We start from the raw sequence: 17334 nt of genomic DNA, 5'->3' as shown, positions 1-17334 counted from the left end.
AGGGGGAGGTGAAGTGTTGAGCCACGGGGCGGTTGGGTTGGTTGGTCCGGGCGTCCCTGAAACGTTCCGCAAGTAGGCGGCCCGTCTCCCCCAATATAGAGGGGGCCACATCGGGTGCAGCGGGTGCAAGAGATGATGTGTGTGGAGGTGCAGGTGAATTTGTGGCGGATATGGAAGGATCCCTTGGGGCCTTGGAGGGAAGTAAGGGGGGGAGGTGTGGGCGCAAGTTTTTTGCATTTCCTGCGGTTGCAGGGGAAGGTGCCGGGAGTGGAGGTTGGGTTGGTGGGGGGTGTGGACCTGACAAGGGAGTCACGGAGGGAGTGGTCTTTCTGGAACACTGATAGGGGAGGGGAGGGAAATGTATCTCTTGTGGTGGGGTCCGTTTGGAGGTGGCGGAAATGATGACTGATGATACGATGTATCTGGAGGTCGGTGGGGTGGTAGGTGAGGACCAGTGGGGTTCTGTCCTGGTGGTGATTGAAGGGATTGGGTTCAAGGGCGAAGGAACGGGAAGTAGAAGAGATGCGGTGGAGAGCATCGTCAATCACGTCTGAGGGGAAATTGCGGTCTTTGAAGAAAGAGGCCATCTGGATTGCTCGGTATTGGAATTGGTCCTCCTGGGAGCAGATGAGGTGAAGGAATTGGGAATATGGGATGGTGTTTTTACAGGGGGCATGGTGGGAGGAGGTGTAGTCTCGGTAGCTGTGGGCGTCGGTCGGTTTATGGTATACGTTTGTGTTGAGTCGGTTGTCCAAGATAGAGATGGAGGGGTCTAGGAAGAGGAGGGAGGAGTCTGAGACGGTCCAGGTAAATTTGAGGTCAGGGTGGAAGGTGTCAGTAAAGTGGATGAACTGTTCAACCTCCTCGTGGGAGCACGAGGTAGCGCCGATACAGTCATCAGTGTAGCGGAGGAAAAGGTGGGGGGTGGTGCTAGTGTATAAACGCCATCCCATATTCCTAATTCTTTCCCCCTCACTTCCCTCCAAGGCCCCAAGGGATCCTTCAATATCTATCAGATTCAGCACCGCCTTCTTGACCTGCAATCTTCTTCCCGACCTCTCCGCCCCCACCCCCTCTCCGGCCTATCACCCTCACCTTAACCTCCTTCCACCTATTGCATTCCCAACGCCCCTCCCCGAAGTCCCTCCTCTCTTCCTTTCACCTTGGCCTGCTTGGCACACCCTCCTCATTCCCGAAGAAGGGCTTATGCCTGAAACGTCAATTCTCCTGCTGCTTTGATGCTGCCTGACCAGCTGTGCTTTTCCAGCAACACATACCAGCATCTGCAGTCCTCACTTTCTCCCTTTTGTCCGTTGGCGACTTGGGGAGGTGGGCCAGGTGTACGAGCGGGTTGCTGATTGGTCCGTCGGTGGTGGCTCAGTGGTTAGAGACGTTGTCTTACAGGGTAAGGGTCCCGGGTTCGATTCCAGCCTCGGGCGACTGTCTGTGTGGAGTTTGCACATTCTCCCCCTGTGTCTGCGTGGGTTTTCTCTGGTCCAAGGTACGCTGTTCAGGGACTGCACATAGTGTTCAGAGAAGTGTAGGTTGGGTGCATTGATTAGGTGTGAATGTAGGGTAGGGAAATTGGTCTGGATGGATATGCTTTGGAGGTCCAGTGTGGATTTGTTGACCCAAAGGGCCATACAGTAGGGATTGTGTAATAAAAGAGCTGCAGATGCTGTAAATCGGAAATAGAAGTTGCAGGAAAAATTCAGCATCTGTAAAAATGTAAGAAACATTAACTCTGATTTCTCTTCACAGATGCTGCCAGACCCTGCTGAGCTTTTCCATCAGCATTTAAAAATGTGTGCTGGGCCTGGATAAGCACATCAGTTGACCTCGGGCCTGGATGAGCACCTTTACTGTCCCGAGGCAGACGTTATCTGGACGCACAAACTGATGTAGAAGCTTGTGTTCCTATGTGAAGAAGGAAAAATAAAAGGTTAGTGATGGCAAAGGTTGGTCCCCCTCCAGCCAAAAACAGGGCAAGGTATCAGGAACAGAGGTGGCAGGTCATTTAAGTACATACCTTGACTCCCTCCTCAGAAAGGAGGATGCAAGTAAAAGTATTGAGGAACATTGTATATAGTGAGAGGAGGAATCAGATTGAAATTAGTATGGGGGAGAAATATGATGATGATTTTTAATATTTTAAAAGAGAACGAAGAAGAAGCGGGGAATTATTGGCTATTGAACTTGACATCAGTATCGCTAAAAATTCTCAAAGATTTAATCACGCAGCAGTTGGGAAACAGTGACAGGATTGGACCGAGTCAGCATAGGATTACAAAAGCAAAGCCATGCTTCACAAACCTACTGGAACTATTCAAGAATGTGTAATTATAGACAATAGACAATAGACAATAGGTGCAGGAGTAGGCCATTCTGCCCTTCGAGCCTGCACCACCATTCATTAAGATCATGGCTGATCATCCTTAATCAGTATCCGGTTCCTGCCTTATCTCCATACCCCTTGATTCCACTATCCTTGAGAACTCTATCCAACTCTTTCTTAAACCAATCCAGAGACTGGGCCTCCACTGCCCTCTGGGGCAGAGCATTCCACACACCCACCACACTCTGGGTGAAGAAATTTCGCCTCATCTCTGTCCTAAATGGCCTATCCCTTATTTTTAAGCTGTGTTCTCTGGTTTTGAACTCGCCCATCAACGGAAACATGTTTCCTGCTTCCAGAGCATCCAATCCTTTAATAACCTTATACGTCTCAATCAGATCCCCTCTCAGTCTTCTAAACTCAAGGGTATACAAGCCCAGTCGCTCCAGTCGCAAATCACTGGCACGATGGCTCAGTGGTTAGCACTGTTGCCTCACAGCACCAGGGTCCCAGGTTTGATTTTAGCCTCTGGTGAATGTCTGTGTGGAGTTTGCACATTCTACCCGTGTTTGCGTGGGTTTCTTAGATTAGATTACTTGGTGTGGAAACAGGCCCTTCGGCCCAACAAGTCCACACCGACCTGCCGAAGCGTATACCACCCAGACCCATACTCCTACATTTACTCCTTCAGCTAACACTACGGGCAATTTAGCATGGCCAATTCACCTAACCTGCACAAATTTTTTGGATTGTGGAAGGAAACCAGAGCACCCGGAGGAAACCCACGCACACACAGGGAGAATGTGCAAGTTCAAAACAGAGTCGCCTGAGGCGGGAATTGAATCCGGGTCTCTGGCGCTGTGAGGCAGCAGTGCTAACCACTGTGCCGCCCCAAACCATGCTGGTTTCCTCCAGGTGCTCCGGTTTCCTCCCACAATCCAAAGATGTGCTGGTTAGGTGAATTGTCCATGCTAAATTGCCCATAGTGCTAGGTGCATTAGTCAGAGGGAAATGGGTCTGCGTGGGTTGCTGTTCAGAGGGTCGGGGTGGACTGGTTGGGCCGAAGGGTCTGTTTCCACACTGTAGGGAATCTAATGTAATATTATCTTTCAACATAAGATAGTCCTGCCATTCCAGGAATTGACCTCATGAACCTATGCTGCACTTCCTCAATAGCCAGAATGTCGTTCCTCAAATTTGGAGACCAGAACTGCGCACAATATTCCAGATGTGGTCTCACCAGGGCCCTGTACAGCTGCAGAAGAACCTCTTTGCTTCTATACTCAATCCCTCTTGTTATGAAGGCCAGCATGCTATTAGCTTTCTTCACTACCTGCTGTACCTGCATGCTTGCCTTCATTGACTGGTGTACAAGAACACCCAGATCTCATTGTACTGCCCCTTTACCTAACTTGACTCCATTGAGGTAGTAATCTGCCTTCCTGTTCTTGCCACCAAAGTGGATAACCATACATTTATCCACATTAAACTGCATCTGCCTTGCATCTGTCCACTCACCTAACCTGTCCAGGTCACCCAGTAATCTTCTAACGTCCTTCTCACATTTCACTCTGTAACCCAGCTTTGTATTATCAGCAAATTTGCTAATGTTACTATTAATACCGTCTTCTATATCATTAATATATATTGTAAAAAGCTGAGGTCCCAGCACTGATCCCTGCGGTACCCCACTGGTCACTGTCTGCCATTCCGAAATGGAGCCATTCATCACTACTCTTTGTTTCCTGTCAGTCAACGAATTTTCAGTCCAAGTCAGTACTTTGCTCCCAGTACCATGCGCCCTAATTTTGCTCACCAACCTCCTATGTGGGACTTTATCAAAGGCTTTCTGAAAGTCCAGGTACACTATATCCAATGGATCTCCCTTGTCCATTTTCAGGGTTACATCCTCAAAAAAATTCCAGAAGATTAGTCAAGCATGATTTCCCCTTCATAAATCCATGCTGACTCTGACCTACCCTGTTACTACTATCCAGATGTGACGTAATTTCATCCTTTATAATAGACTCCAGCATCTTTCCCACCACTGAGGTCAGACTAACTGGTCTATAATTTCCTGCTTTCTCTCTCGCTCCTTTCTTAAAAAGTGGTACAACATTAGCCACCTTCCAAAGCGCAGGAACTGATCCTGAATCTATTGAACTCTGGAAAATAATCATCAACGCATCCACGATTTCTCAAGTCACCTCCTTCAGTACCCTGGGATGTAGACCATCAGGCCCCGGTGACTTATCGGCCTTCAGACCTAACAGTCTCTCCAACACCATTTCCTGGCAAATATAAATTCCCTTCAGTTCAGGTCCTTCAGTCACTGTTACCTCTGGGAGATTGCTTGTGTCTTCCCCAGTGAACACAGATCTGAAGTACCAATTCAATTCTTCTGCCATTTCTTTGTTCCCTGTAATATATTCCCCTGTTTCTGTCTTCAAGGGCCCAATTTTAGTCTTAACCAGTTGTTTCTCTTTCACATACTTAAAAAAGCTTTTACTATCCCCCTTTATATTTTTGGCCAGTTTACCTTCGTACCTCATTTTTTCTCTGCGTATTTCCTTCTTAGTAATCCTCTGTTCTTTAAAAGCTTCCCAGTCCTCCGTTTTCCCACTTATCCCTGCTATGTTATACTTTTTGTCTTTGACTTTATATGTTTCTTAACATCCCTCGTCAGCCACGGCCACCCATGCCTCCTCATAGGATCTTTCTTCCTTGTTGTGGTCCTGTTCGCCGAGCTGGGAATTTGTGTTGCAGACGTTTTGTCCCCTGTCTAGGTGACATCCTCAGTGCTTAGGAGCCTCCTGTGAAGCGCTTCTGTGATCTTTCCTCTGGCATTTGTAGTGGTTTGAATCTGTCGCTTCCGGTTGTCAGTTCCAGTTGTCCGTTGCAGTGGCCGGTATATTGGGTCCAGGTAGATGTGTTTGTTGATAGAATCTGTGGATGAGTGCCATGCCTCTAGGAATTCCCTGGCTGTTCTGTTTGTTTGGCTTGCCCTATAATAGTAGTGTTGTCCCAGTCGAATTCATGTTGCTTGTCATCTGCGTGTGTGGCTACTAAGGATAGCTGGTCGTGTCCTTTCGTGGCTAGTTGGTGTTCATGGATGCGGATCGTTAGCTGTCTTCCTGTTTGTCCTATGTAGTGTTTTGTGCAGTCCTTGCATGGGATTTTGTACACTACTGTTATCAGACAAGCCAAACAGAACAGCCAGGGAATTCCTAGAGGCATGGGACTCATCCACAGATTCAATCAATAGGCACATCGACCTGGACCCAATATACCGACCACTGCAACAGACAGCTGGGACTGACAACCGGAAGCAGCAGGTTCAAACCACTACAAATGCAGGAGGAAAGATCACAGGAGCGCTTCACAGGAGGCTCCCAAGCACTGAGGATGTCACCTAGAAAGGGGACGAAACATCTGCAACACAAATTCCCAGCTTGGCGAAAAGAACCACAACAACAAGCACCTGAGCTACTAATCTTCTCACAAACTTTGAATCTTTCTTCCTTTTTGGAATGAACTGATCCTACATCTCCTGCATTATATCCAGAAATATCTGCCATTGTTCCTCCACTGTCATCCCTGCTAAGGTATTGCACCATTGAACTTTGGCTATTAGTTGGTCTATTCAGTAAGGATGAACCAGTTTACTTGGATATGGTTTGAGTTTACTTTGAATTTAGAAGGCTTTCGATAAGGTAACACCAAAACGATTAGCATGTAAAATACATGGGATTGGGGTAGTGCACTGACATGGATAGAGAACTCCTTGGCAGACAGGAACATAGAACGGTGTACCGCACATGAATACGCTGTTTGGTTGAACATGTTACACTAATCCTCTCTGCCTGCCCATGGTTGGTATCCCTCCATTCCTTGCTTGTTTGTGAGCTTATCGAAAAGTTCCTTAAACGCCCTTATTGTACCTGCCTCCACCACTCCCCCTGGCAGTGCATTACAAACTTAACATCATAATTTTGGAGATGTCTGTGTTGGACTGGGGTGGACAAAGTTAACAATCTCAACACCAGGTTATAGTCCAACAGCTTTAATTGGAAGCACTAGCTTTCGGAACGACGCTCCTTCACACTATCACCTAATGAAGGAGCAGTGCTCTGAAAACTAGTGCTTCAGATTCAACCTGTTGGACTATAAGCTGGTGTTGTGATTTTAAACATAACATCATGTGTGGGGAAAAAAACCTTGCCCCTCACATCTGCTTTGAACATTCTGCCTCTCTCTTTAATTGCATATCCTCTAGTATGACATTTCAACTCTGGGGAAGATATTCTGTCAACTCTATGTATACCTGTCATAATTTCATAGAAGTCTATCAGGTCTCCCCTCAGCCTCTGCTGCTCCAGATAAAACAACCCTAGTTTGTCCAAGCTCTCCTTTTATAGCCCATACCCCCCCCTAGCCTAGGCAGCATCCAGGTAAACCTCTTATACACGCTCTCCAAAGGTTCCATATCCTTCCTGTCATGTGGTGACCAAAATTGAATGCAGTTCTCTAAGTGCGGCCTAACCAAACTTTTATAAAGCTGAAACGTCACTTGTTAACCTTCTACTCAAGGGTTAGGAATAAATGTTTCTTTTCCTGAGTGACTGGCACTGACTAAGAGGATACCAGAGAAATCAGTACTTGGACCCCAGTTGTTCACAATTTGCCCATACAATGGCGTTAAGAGATCTGTTTTATCCAATTTTTATTTTTGAAGAGAGATTCTGAGCCATCGAATCATACAGCATGAAAACAGACCCTTTGGTCCAACCTGTTTAGATTACTTAGTGTGGAAACAGGTCCACACTGAGGCACACCCACCCAGACCCATTCCCGTACATTTACCCCTTCACCTAACACCATGGGCAATTTACCATGGCCAGTTCAACTAATCTGCACACTTTCTTTGGACTGTGGGAGGAAACCCACGCAGACACTGGGAGAACGTGCAAACCCCACACAGCCTGAGGCAGAAATTGAACCCGGGTTTCTCCTGCTGTGAGGCAGCAGTGCTAACCACTGTGCTGCTGTCCCTATCCTACACTTCATCGAATTCCAGAGTCTTGAGTGTTCCTTATTTATTTGCTCAGCTATCTGTGGCTGTTCTTTCTGGAATTTCTCCACCTTTAGAGATTCCATAAAACCACTTGCCTCACCAAGCCTTCAGTCACTTGCCCTAGTATCTGTTCTCTTGGCTTGGTGACCATAATCCCACAGTAAATTAGTACCACCTGCTTGCACTTGGCCCATGTCCTTCCAACCATTTTTTTATTCATGTACTTGCCTCATTACTTATTCAAACGCTGTAACTGTACTTGCATCCGCCACTTCCTCTGCTCATTCCACACACGAACCATTCTGTCTGAAAAAAGATTTCCCCCTCCTGACTTTTTTTTAATCTTTCTCCCCTTGCCTTAATAATATATCCCTTGTTCTTGTAATTCCCGAACCCAGGGAAAAGACACCTGCCATTCATCTTGCCTGTATGCCTCATGACTGTATAAACCTCTGTAAGGTCACCCCTCGACCACCTACATTCCAGTGAAAAGGTCCCAGCATATGCAGCCTCTCGTTGTAACCCAAGCCCTCTGTTCCTGACAACACCCTGGTAATGTCTTCTGAATCCTCTCCAGCCTAATGTCTTTTATAATAACAAGGTGACCAGAACTGTACACAACTCCAGAAGAGGCCTCATCAACATCCTGTATAACCACAACAAAACGTCCCAACTCCGATATCTGGGCAATGAAGGCAAGCATGCAGAAAGCCTTCTTAATAACCCTACGTGATCCAAATTGTGTTACAGCCCTAGCCTCTCCTTTTTAATTATATAAGTCCTTGTTTGTTTTATCAAAATACAATCCCTTGCTCTTATCTAAATTAACCTCCATCTGCCACTCTTCAGCCCAATGGATCAAGGTTTCTTTGTAATCGTAGATAATGTTCTTCACTGTCTGCTATTCCAACAATCTTGGTATCATCTACAAACGTACTAACCGTTCCTTCTCTCGTCTCATCTAGATCATTTATATAAATAACAAACAAAAACGGAGGATGAACCAGAGAATACACATGCATCGAATTCAGAGAGTGACGGTCACGTGCTCATCATAAGCAACCCCATTCCAGTCACTTTCCAAAGCTGGTAAGAGTTGGAGATTTACAGGATCTTATTTGTGCCATTTTACCAAAATCCAGAAGCATTTGTTGGGTGGGGAGGGGAAATGGATATTATCAAGGACAAGTTTGATTAGATTAGATTCCCTACAGTGTGGAAACAGGCTCTTCAGCCCAACTAGTCCACACCAACCCTCCGAAGAGTAACCCACCCAGACCTATTTCCCTCTGACTCATGCACCTAATGCTATGTGCAATTTAGCTTGGCCAATTCACCTAACCTGCACATCTTTGGACTGTGGGGGGAAACCCGCAGAGACAGTTGTCCAAGGCTGTAATTGAACCTGAGACCCTGGTGCTGTGAGGCAGCAGTGCTAACCACTGAACCACCATGATTAAGGTATAAAAGATAAATATTAGAAGACTTTACTTGATAGGATTGGATAAAGATCACTGGGCGGGGACTGTTGTGAAGTATCAGTATGATCATGGGCCAGTTGGTTAAATGTCCTCTTTCTTGTATCAAGTACTTGAAATATGGAAACGATGATGACAGGATTTCTTTCAAAGTGTAATTCTGATGAAATCAGAAGAATGTTCTTTTCTAAAGATGCGTACAAAAGCAACTCACAATAAATCGTGCCATTAAGGAAAGGAAGTTCCACAAATGTGACAATGTGGTCACTTTAAAAAGGTTATTTTGCCCTTTTTCCTTGAGGTATAAAGGCAGAGGTGTCAAAATGTCTACTTTAACAATGACAGGGGAGTGACTAGTCTTTTAGATTAGATTATCTACAGTTTGGCCCAAGCCCACACCAACCCTCTGAAGAGTAACCCACCCAGACCCACTCCCCTCCCCTATACCTCCCTTGAGTAATGCACCTAATGCTATGGGGCAATTTAGCGTGGCTAATTCACCCGAACCTGTACATCTTTGGACTGTGGGAGGAAACCGGAGTACCCGGAGGAAACTCGCGCAGACACAGGGACAATGCAAACTCCACACAGACGGTCACCCGAGGCGGGAATCGAACCCGGGTCCCTGGCGCTGTGAGGCAGCAGTGCCACCCCGGTTCAGGTGTGTGTTTTTTTTTCTCTCTCGTTTGGTTTAAGTTGTCACAGTCACAGAAAGTGCTGCAGTGCCAAAAGGTTCCATACTTCAGCAGCTGATTGCTGGGCAGCTTTTCTCCCTGAAATCTCTCTTGCCTGTAAGCACCTGTGTTCGAATATATCTTTTGTTACGGGCTGTATTTGTGGGATGTTATGGAAATTGGAACAACACCTTAGTTAAGGTTTGTTTGTGTTGGAGAGGGATTGAGTTTCCTGAGCCATGAGGTCATGTTGCAGCTGGACAAAACTGAGTAAAGAGCCTACCTCTAATATCTGTCCTATATCTATCACCCCTCAATTTAAAGCTATGTCCCCCCACCCCACCCCGTGCTAGCCATCACCAGCTGAGGAAAAAGGCTCTCACTCTCTACGGTATCTAATCCTCCTCATATCATCCTTGTATGATGAATGTGATTTAATGTCTAAATCCCTTCTCACAGCAAGAGGAGATGAACAGTTTCTCTCCGAAACAAATGTACTTGTGTCTCAGCAGGGTTGATAACTTAGGGATAACCCTTCCCACACTCAGGTCATGTGAATTGTTTCATCTGAGTGTGGAAGTGCTTGTGTTTTCGCAGGTTAGGTGGCTGAGTGAATACCCATCCACAGTCAGAGAATCTGAATGTTTCCTCACTGTGAACGTGCTGGTGTACAGCAAGGTGAGGTGATCTCCTGAGCCAAGGCGCACAGTGAGAGTGCTTAGAATCCTAGAATCCCTACAGTGTGGAAACACTTTGTCCCAATGAATCCACACCGATCCTCCAAAGAGTATCCCACCCAAACCCATTCCCCTACCCTATTACTCTACATTTTCCCCGTGACTAATGCACCTAACTAACCTCCATATCCTGAATGGTATGGGGCAATTTAGCATGACCAATTCACCCTGATGTGCACATCTTTTGACTGTGGGAGGAAACCACATTCTCTCCATGGGGAGAAGGTGCAAATTCCACACAGATAACCGCCTGAGGCTGGAATCAAACCCAGGTCCCTAGCGCTGAGGCAGCAGCACTAAGCACTGGGCCACCGCGCTGCCCCAAACAAATCAAATTTCTCTACCTGTCTCAGCAGGATTCGAACTTATGTCCCCAGAACATCAACTGAGGTTCTGGATCAAGTCTCCAGTGATAATACCACTAGTCCATCACCTTTCCATCCTGAACGTGCTCTCATCAGGGCTGAGTTATTGGAACATTGAAAGTAGTTGCTGCATTCAAGACAATTATAAACTCTTTCATCAGCGTCAACTCATTGGTTTTTCAACAGGTCAGGGGGTCTGAGCCACCGCTTCCCACAGCTGGTCTCCCCCTGTATAAGTCTGTTACTGAGTTTTCACCTGAGATGGATTTCTGAGTCCCTCCTCACATTCCCACACTTCCACTGTTTTTCCCTACAGTGACTGCATTTATGTTTTGATAGGCCAGATGATTGGTTGAACCCTTGTCCTTGGAGAACACGTATGAAGTTTCTCTATACTGTTTCTTCCATGCAGGGTGGCTCAGTGGGTACACACTGCAACCTCTCAGCACCAGAAACCCAGGTTCAATTCTACCCTCTGGTGGCCATCTGTGTGGAGTTTGCAAATTCTCTCAGTGGGTTTCCTCCAGGTGCTCCGGTTCACTCCCACAGTCCAAAGACATGCAGGTTAGGTGGACCGGCCGTGCTACATTGCCTGTACTGTCCAGGGATGTGCAGGTTAGGTGGGTTAGCCACAGGAAAATGCAGGATTACAGCATAGAGTAGGGGTGAGTCTGGATGGGGTGCTGTTTGGAGGATTGGTGTGGACTCAATAGGCTGAATGTTTATAACAGATTCTGGGCGGCACGGTGGCTCAGTGGTTAGCACTGCTGCCTCACAGCACCAGCGTCCCAGGTTCAATTCCAGCCTCAGGCGACTGTGTGGAGTTTGGACGTTCTCCCATGTCTGCATGTGTTTGCTCTGGTTTTCTCCCACAGTGCAAAGATGTGTAGGTCATGTGAATTGCCTGTGGTGTTAGGTGCATTAGTCAGAGGGAAATGGGCCTGGGTGGGTTACTCTTCGGAGGGTTGGTGTGGGCCGAAGGGCCTGTTTCCCCACTGTTGGGAATCTAGTATTTTGTTAAGCTGACTGGATTTGCTTAACTGCTTATTCTCGCCATCATTTTTAGAATGTGAGTCGTACATTCACAGTTTTCCAACCCTCTGGGTAATTTCCAAAATCCAAGGACACAGGAAGGTTATTGCCAGTGCATCCACTAAGTCTGTAGCTCCTTCCCGCAATATCCTGGGATGCAGCCCATCATTTTCAGGTGACCTGTTTATCTTTCAGCCCCAGTCAATTCCCTAGTACTTGTGCTTCCTCTGCCATTCACTTCTTTCCCATTATTATTTCATCAGCCTCATTTTCTAAGCATCCTTTGTTCACTTTACATTCTCTCTTTTGTGGGGTGTAGGTTTGCTCGCTGAGCTGTAGGTTTGATATCCAGACGTTTCGTTACCTGGCTAGGTAACATCATCAGTGGCGAGCTCCAAGTGAAGCGAAGCTGTTGTCTCCTGCTTTCTATTTATATGTTCCTGGGGTTAGTGGTGATGTCATTTCCTGTTCATTTTCTGAGGAGTTGATAGATAGCATCTAGATCTATGTGTTTGTTTATGGTGTTGTGGTTGGAGTGCCAGGCCTCTAGGAATTCTCTGGCATGTCTTTGCTTAGCCTGTCCCAGGATCGATGTATTGTCCCAGTCGAATTGGTGATTTTTTTTCATCCGTGTGTAGGGCTACGAGGGAGAGGGTCGTGTCTTTTTGTGGCTAGCTGGTGATCGTGTATCCTGGTGGCTAACTTTCTTCCTGTTTGTCCTACGTAGTGTTTGTGGCAGTCCTTGCATGGAATTTTGTAGATCATGTTGTTTTTTTTTTCCGTGGGTTGTACTGGGTCTTTTGAGTTTGTTAATCTTGGTTTGAGTGTTGGTGGGTTTGTGTGCTACTAGGATTCCGAGGGGTCTTAGTAGTCTGGCTGTCATTTCTGAAACTTTTTTGATGTATGGTAAGTTGGTTCGGGTTTCTGGCTGTTTGGTGTGCTTCTCGTGGTTGTTCTTGAGGAATCTGCGGACTGTATTTTTTGAGTATCCGTTCTTCTTGAATACGTTGTATAGGTGGTTCTCCTCTGTTTTCCGAAGTTCATCTGTGCTGCGGTGTGATGTGGCTCGTTGGAATAGTGTTCTGATACAGCTTTGTTTGTGTGTGTTGGGATGGTTGCTGGTGTAGTTAAGTGTTTGGTCAGTGTTTGTCGGTTTCTGTATACGCAGGTATAAAAAATAGAAAGCAGGAGACAACAGCTTCGCTTCACTTGGAGCTCGCCACTGATGATATCACCTAGCCAGGTAATGAAACAGCTGGAGATCAAACCGACAGCTCAGCGAGCAAATCTACACCCTAAACCTCAACCTGAGCTACAAACCTTGCATCTCTCTTTTGTATTTTGCACATTTAAAGAGGGTTTTGCTGGACCTCTTGATATTACTTTCTAGTTAACCCTCATTGTATATTTTCTTCCTCTAATATTCTGTGATAATCGTTAGTTCATTTAAAAAACTTTCCTGATCCTCTGTCTTACTGCTAATCTTTGTATGTTTCTGTTTTCAATTTGATGCCATCCTTAACATCTCTGGTGAACCTGTGTTCAAACTGTAGCTAGATTAGATTCCCTACAGTATGGAAACAGGCCCTTCGGCCCAACAAGTCCACACTGACCCTACGAAGAGTAACCCACCCAGACCCATTCCCCATATTTACCCCTGACTAATGTAGCTAACACTGTGGGCAATTTAGCATCACCAATTCGCTTAACTGGCACACCTTTGGAAGGAAACCGGAGCACCCGGAGGGAACCCACGTAGACATAGGGAGAATGTGCAAACTCCACACGGACAGTCACCGGAGGCTGGAATCAATCCCGGGTTCCTGATACTGAGGCAGCAGTGCTAACCACTGAGCCACTGTGCTGCCCCAATAAGTTTGAATAAGTTTGTTGTCAGTCATGGATTATTTTGTTAAATGTTTGACAATTTCACCAAGTACCTTTCCCCGCTCCAGCCAGCTGTCATTTGTAATTATTTTAATTAATTAATTAAGATGCAAAACAATTGTAATCATGAGATTCGCAACATATTGTTCATGGTAATTGTCCCAAACAAAATCTATGAAATCTTCTTTATGCCTACTTCTGTGAACTTGATGTTTCCAAGACTAAAGTCAACCGTGATGAGTTAATTTGGGGTCGGCATGGTGGCCCGGTGATTAGCACTGCTGCCTCACAGCACACGGGACTCCAGGTTCGATTCCAGCCTCGGGGTGACTGTGTCTGTCAGTTGGACTTTGCACATTCTCCCCTTATCTGCATGGGTTTCCTCTTGGAGGAAACCTCGACCTGGACCCAATATACCGACCACTGCAACGGACAGCTGGAACTGACAACCGGAAGCGGCAGATTCAAACTACTACAAATGCCGGAGGAAACATCACACAAGTGCTTCACAGGAGGCTCCCAAGCACTGAGGATGTCACCTAGACAGGGGACGAAACATCTGCTACACAAATTCCCAGCTCGGCGAACAGAACCACAACAACGATCACCTGAGCTACAAATCTTCTCACAAACTTTGGGCCTTCACTATCCTACCTACCCGTAACTCTACTTTCAAGGGGCTATGAACCTGCACTTCAAGGTCTCTTTGGACCTTACCATTAAGATGTAGAAGTCCTGCTGAGATTTGCTTTCCCAAAATGCAGCACCTCACATTTATCTAAATTAAACTCCATCTGCCACTTCTCAGCTCATTGGCCCATCTGGTCCAGATCCTGTTGTAATCTGAGGTAACCCTCTTCGCTGTCCACTACACCTCCAATATCGGTGTCATCTGCAAACTTACTAACTATCCCTCCTAAGCTCAGATCCAAATCATTTTATATAAATGCCGAAAAGCAATAGACCCAGCATCGATCCTTGTGGCACTCCACTGGTCATAGGCCTCCAGTCTGAAAAACAACCCTCCACCACCACCCTCTGTCTTCTACCTTTGAGTCAATTTTGTATCCAAATGGTTAGTTCTCCCTGTATTCCTAACTTTCCTCGCCAGTCTCCCATGGGGAACCTTGTTGAACGCCTTACTGAAGATCACGTCCACCTCTCTGCCCTCATCAGTCCAGTTTGTTGCTTCTTTAAAAAATAATCAAGTTTTTGAAACATGATTTCCCATACTTAAAGCCATGTTGACTATCCCTAATCAGTCCTTGCCTTTCCAAATACATGTGCATCCTGTCCCTCAGGAACCTGCCCACCAAGTTCAGGCTCCCCGCTCTATAGTTCCCTGGCTTTTCCTTACCACCCTTCTTAAACAGTGGCACGACTTTAACCAACCTTCAGTTTTCCAGCCCCATTTTTTAGTCACTCGCCATGTTAAGATATCTCAGTGGCACAGTGGCTCAGTGATTAGTACTGCTGCCTCACAGCCCCAGGGACCCAGGTTCGATTCCAGCCTTGAGTGACAGTCTGTGTGGAGTTTGCACATTTTCCCGGTGTCCACGTGTGTTCGTCCGGGTGCTCCGGTTTCCTCCCACAGTCCAAAGATGTGCAGATCAGGGTGAATTGGCCATGCTAAATTGCCCGTAGTGTTAGGTGCATTAGTCAGAGGGAAATGGGTCTGGATGGGTTATTCTTCGGAGGGTTGTTGGCATAGACAATCCAAATAACCTGCACATCTTTGGACTGGAGGACTTGTTGGGCTGAAGGGGCTGTTTCCACACTGTAGGGAATCTAATCTAATCAAACAGAGAACAAGAGGACTAAAATTCACCTACGTCAGTAAGCAATAGCTATTCCCCACCAAATGAGAATGAGAACTAGAAGCCACTCTGGTCAGTTATCCGATGTGTTTGTGTTGCATTGACCCACCACCCTCTAATTATACAATTGAACATTACTCTCCATTCTATCAATTTGAACCTATATCCACATACTAAATTCGTTTATACAATTCTAATTTTTTTAAACTGTTGTTGCAACACCGGGTAGACCCTCCTTCTTTATTTAAAACTAACAACACAGAAAAGATTTATCCTGCGTCGTGATCTGTAAAAATCAATTGGCCAAGAACTCTTAAGAACTAAAATTGTTAATTTTTACTTTAAACGAATAACAGAGAATAATTAACTAACCAGTATTTACAATTTATTTCTCTCACCTGTCTTTTACCTTCCCTTCTACAATACTAATCCAATAAAACTCCCAATTAAGATTTGCCAAGCCACACTTCTTATCTCAACCAGACAGCTGTCGGTTCTTGTCTTCGGATCTTCCTGTATCTTCTTTTTTCTCCTTCTTAGGAATTTCTGCAGTCTCTTACGTGCTAGGACGTGGCAGATCCCCTCTCAACTGTTCAATTTTCCCCCGGCCTTGTACCCCAGAGCATCTGATTGTGTCATTGGCTTTTAAGGTTGTCAATATACTCAATTCAAACTTTGGAATTTGTTTTTTTTATCGGAGTATAACTTAAACTGATTGGCCGGATTCAAGTTTGTTGTCTCCAATGCATGAAACTTCTTGAATTGTTCAACCCAGTGTAACATACATTGTTGTCTTATTGAGAACACTTGGTACTGTGTCCAGCAGGTCTGCTTTTAACTCTCTTAAAAGTACACCTACACTACCAATGTATTATTATCCACAGCCAAGCAGTACGTGTACCTAGCGTCCTTGCACAATCCACCAGCTACTGCTACCTGTGGGACTTTTAAACAGTCCTGAGTGTTTTGGTGGTCTTCGCTTGTCACTGAAAATTTGTAGGATCTCCAACGTCAGGACAAATATTTGGCAGCAGAGTACAGTGCTGTATTTGAGCTCCTGGTCCAGGGTTTGTTTGCCTCTGTCGGCTTTCCCGGTTCTTTTTTTTCCTTTTATTACTTTTGTTCTCTTGTCTTTTTTAAAACCCTTTTTTAGTGTCTTCGGCAAGGCGAGAGCAGGCTTGGACTCACAAGCATGTACCACAGCAGCAGCAACAGGAAAGTGCGAGCCCTGCAGCGCAGAAGAGAGAGCGAGCTCAGCTATCCAAGATGGCAGAACCAGCATGGTCGGCACTTCTGCTATAAATCAGGTACAGGAAGAGAAATTGCTGGAAAAGCTCAGCGGGTCTGGTGGCATTTGTAGAGAGAAATCAGAGTTAACACTTCCTGATTTACAGCATTCGCAGTTCTTTCTGTTTTTACTTAGTGCGCGTCTTATAAATTATCAAGTTGGAGTGGTTCTGAAATCTGTCCTAAAAATCCAACTGTTTGAGGAAGATGACCCTGCCATCCAATCTATTTGTCTATGGGAATAGATATAAACAGAGGAGAACCTGATGAAGGAAGAGGCAATTTATTTTGACCAGAATCTCTCAATCCCTCACCAGCAAGGAGGATCAGGGGAGCAGGTGTATTTGAATATCTTCAAGTTTATTCTCAATCTCACATTGTCCTGATTTGTTCGATATCCAGGATTAGAGGAAAAGTTCCTCCATCAAATACTGGGAAGACTGAAGTCTTCAGACACCACAACAAACTGCAGGGTTTTTTTTTCCATCTCTTGGTAACTGCCTCAAGCCAGACGTTTCAGAACCAAGGCAAAATATTACACCCACATATCCCACCCATCATCGCAAGACCATCTGGTCCCACCTCCCTAACGAGAATAGAAGGTGTTCGAACTATTCAGCAGGTCAGATGGTGCCTGTGGAGGGAGAG

At 45.8% G+C, this 17334-nt stretch overlaps 1 long non-coding RNA gene across 1 annotated transcript; it reads left to right on the top strand.

Annotated features, from left to right (window-relative positions):
* The first annotated feature begins 414 nt into the window (after positions 1 to 414).
* Positions 415 to 16700, top strand: LOC132828745 (uncharacterized). The gene is made up of 4 exons (XR_009646152.1): positions 415 to 632; positions 1762 to 1942; positions 8375 to 8498; positions 16553 to 16700. It is a non-coding gene; the product is annotated as an uncharacterized LOC132828745 (long non-coding RNA).
* The last annotated feature ends 634 nt before the right edge of the window (positions 16701 to 17334 follow it).

Source organism: Hemiscyllium ocellatum, chromosome 27, assembly GCF_020745735.1.
Source record: "Hemiscyllium ocellatum isolate sHemOce1 chromosome 27, sHemOce1.pat.X.cur, whole genome shotgun sequence".
Classification (NCBI taxonomy): Eukaryota; Metazoa; Chordata; class Chondrichthyes; order Orectolobiformes; family Hemiscylliidae; genus Hemiscyllium; species Hemiscyllium ocellatum.
Note: the sequence above shows the minus strand (reverse complement) of the source record. Positions and strands in the feature narration are given on the sequence as shown.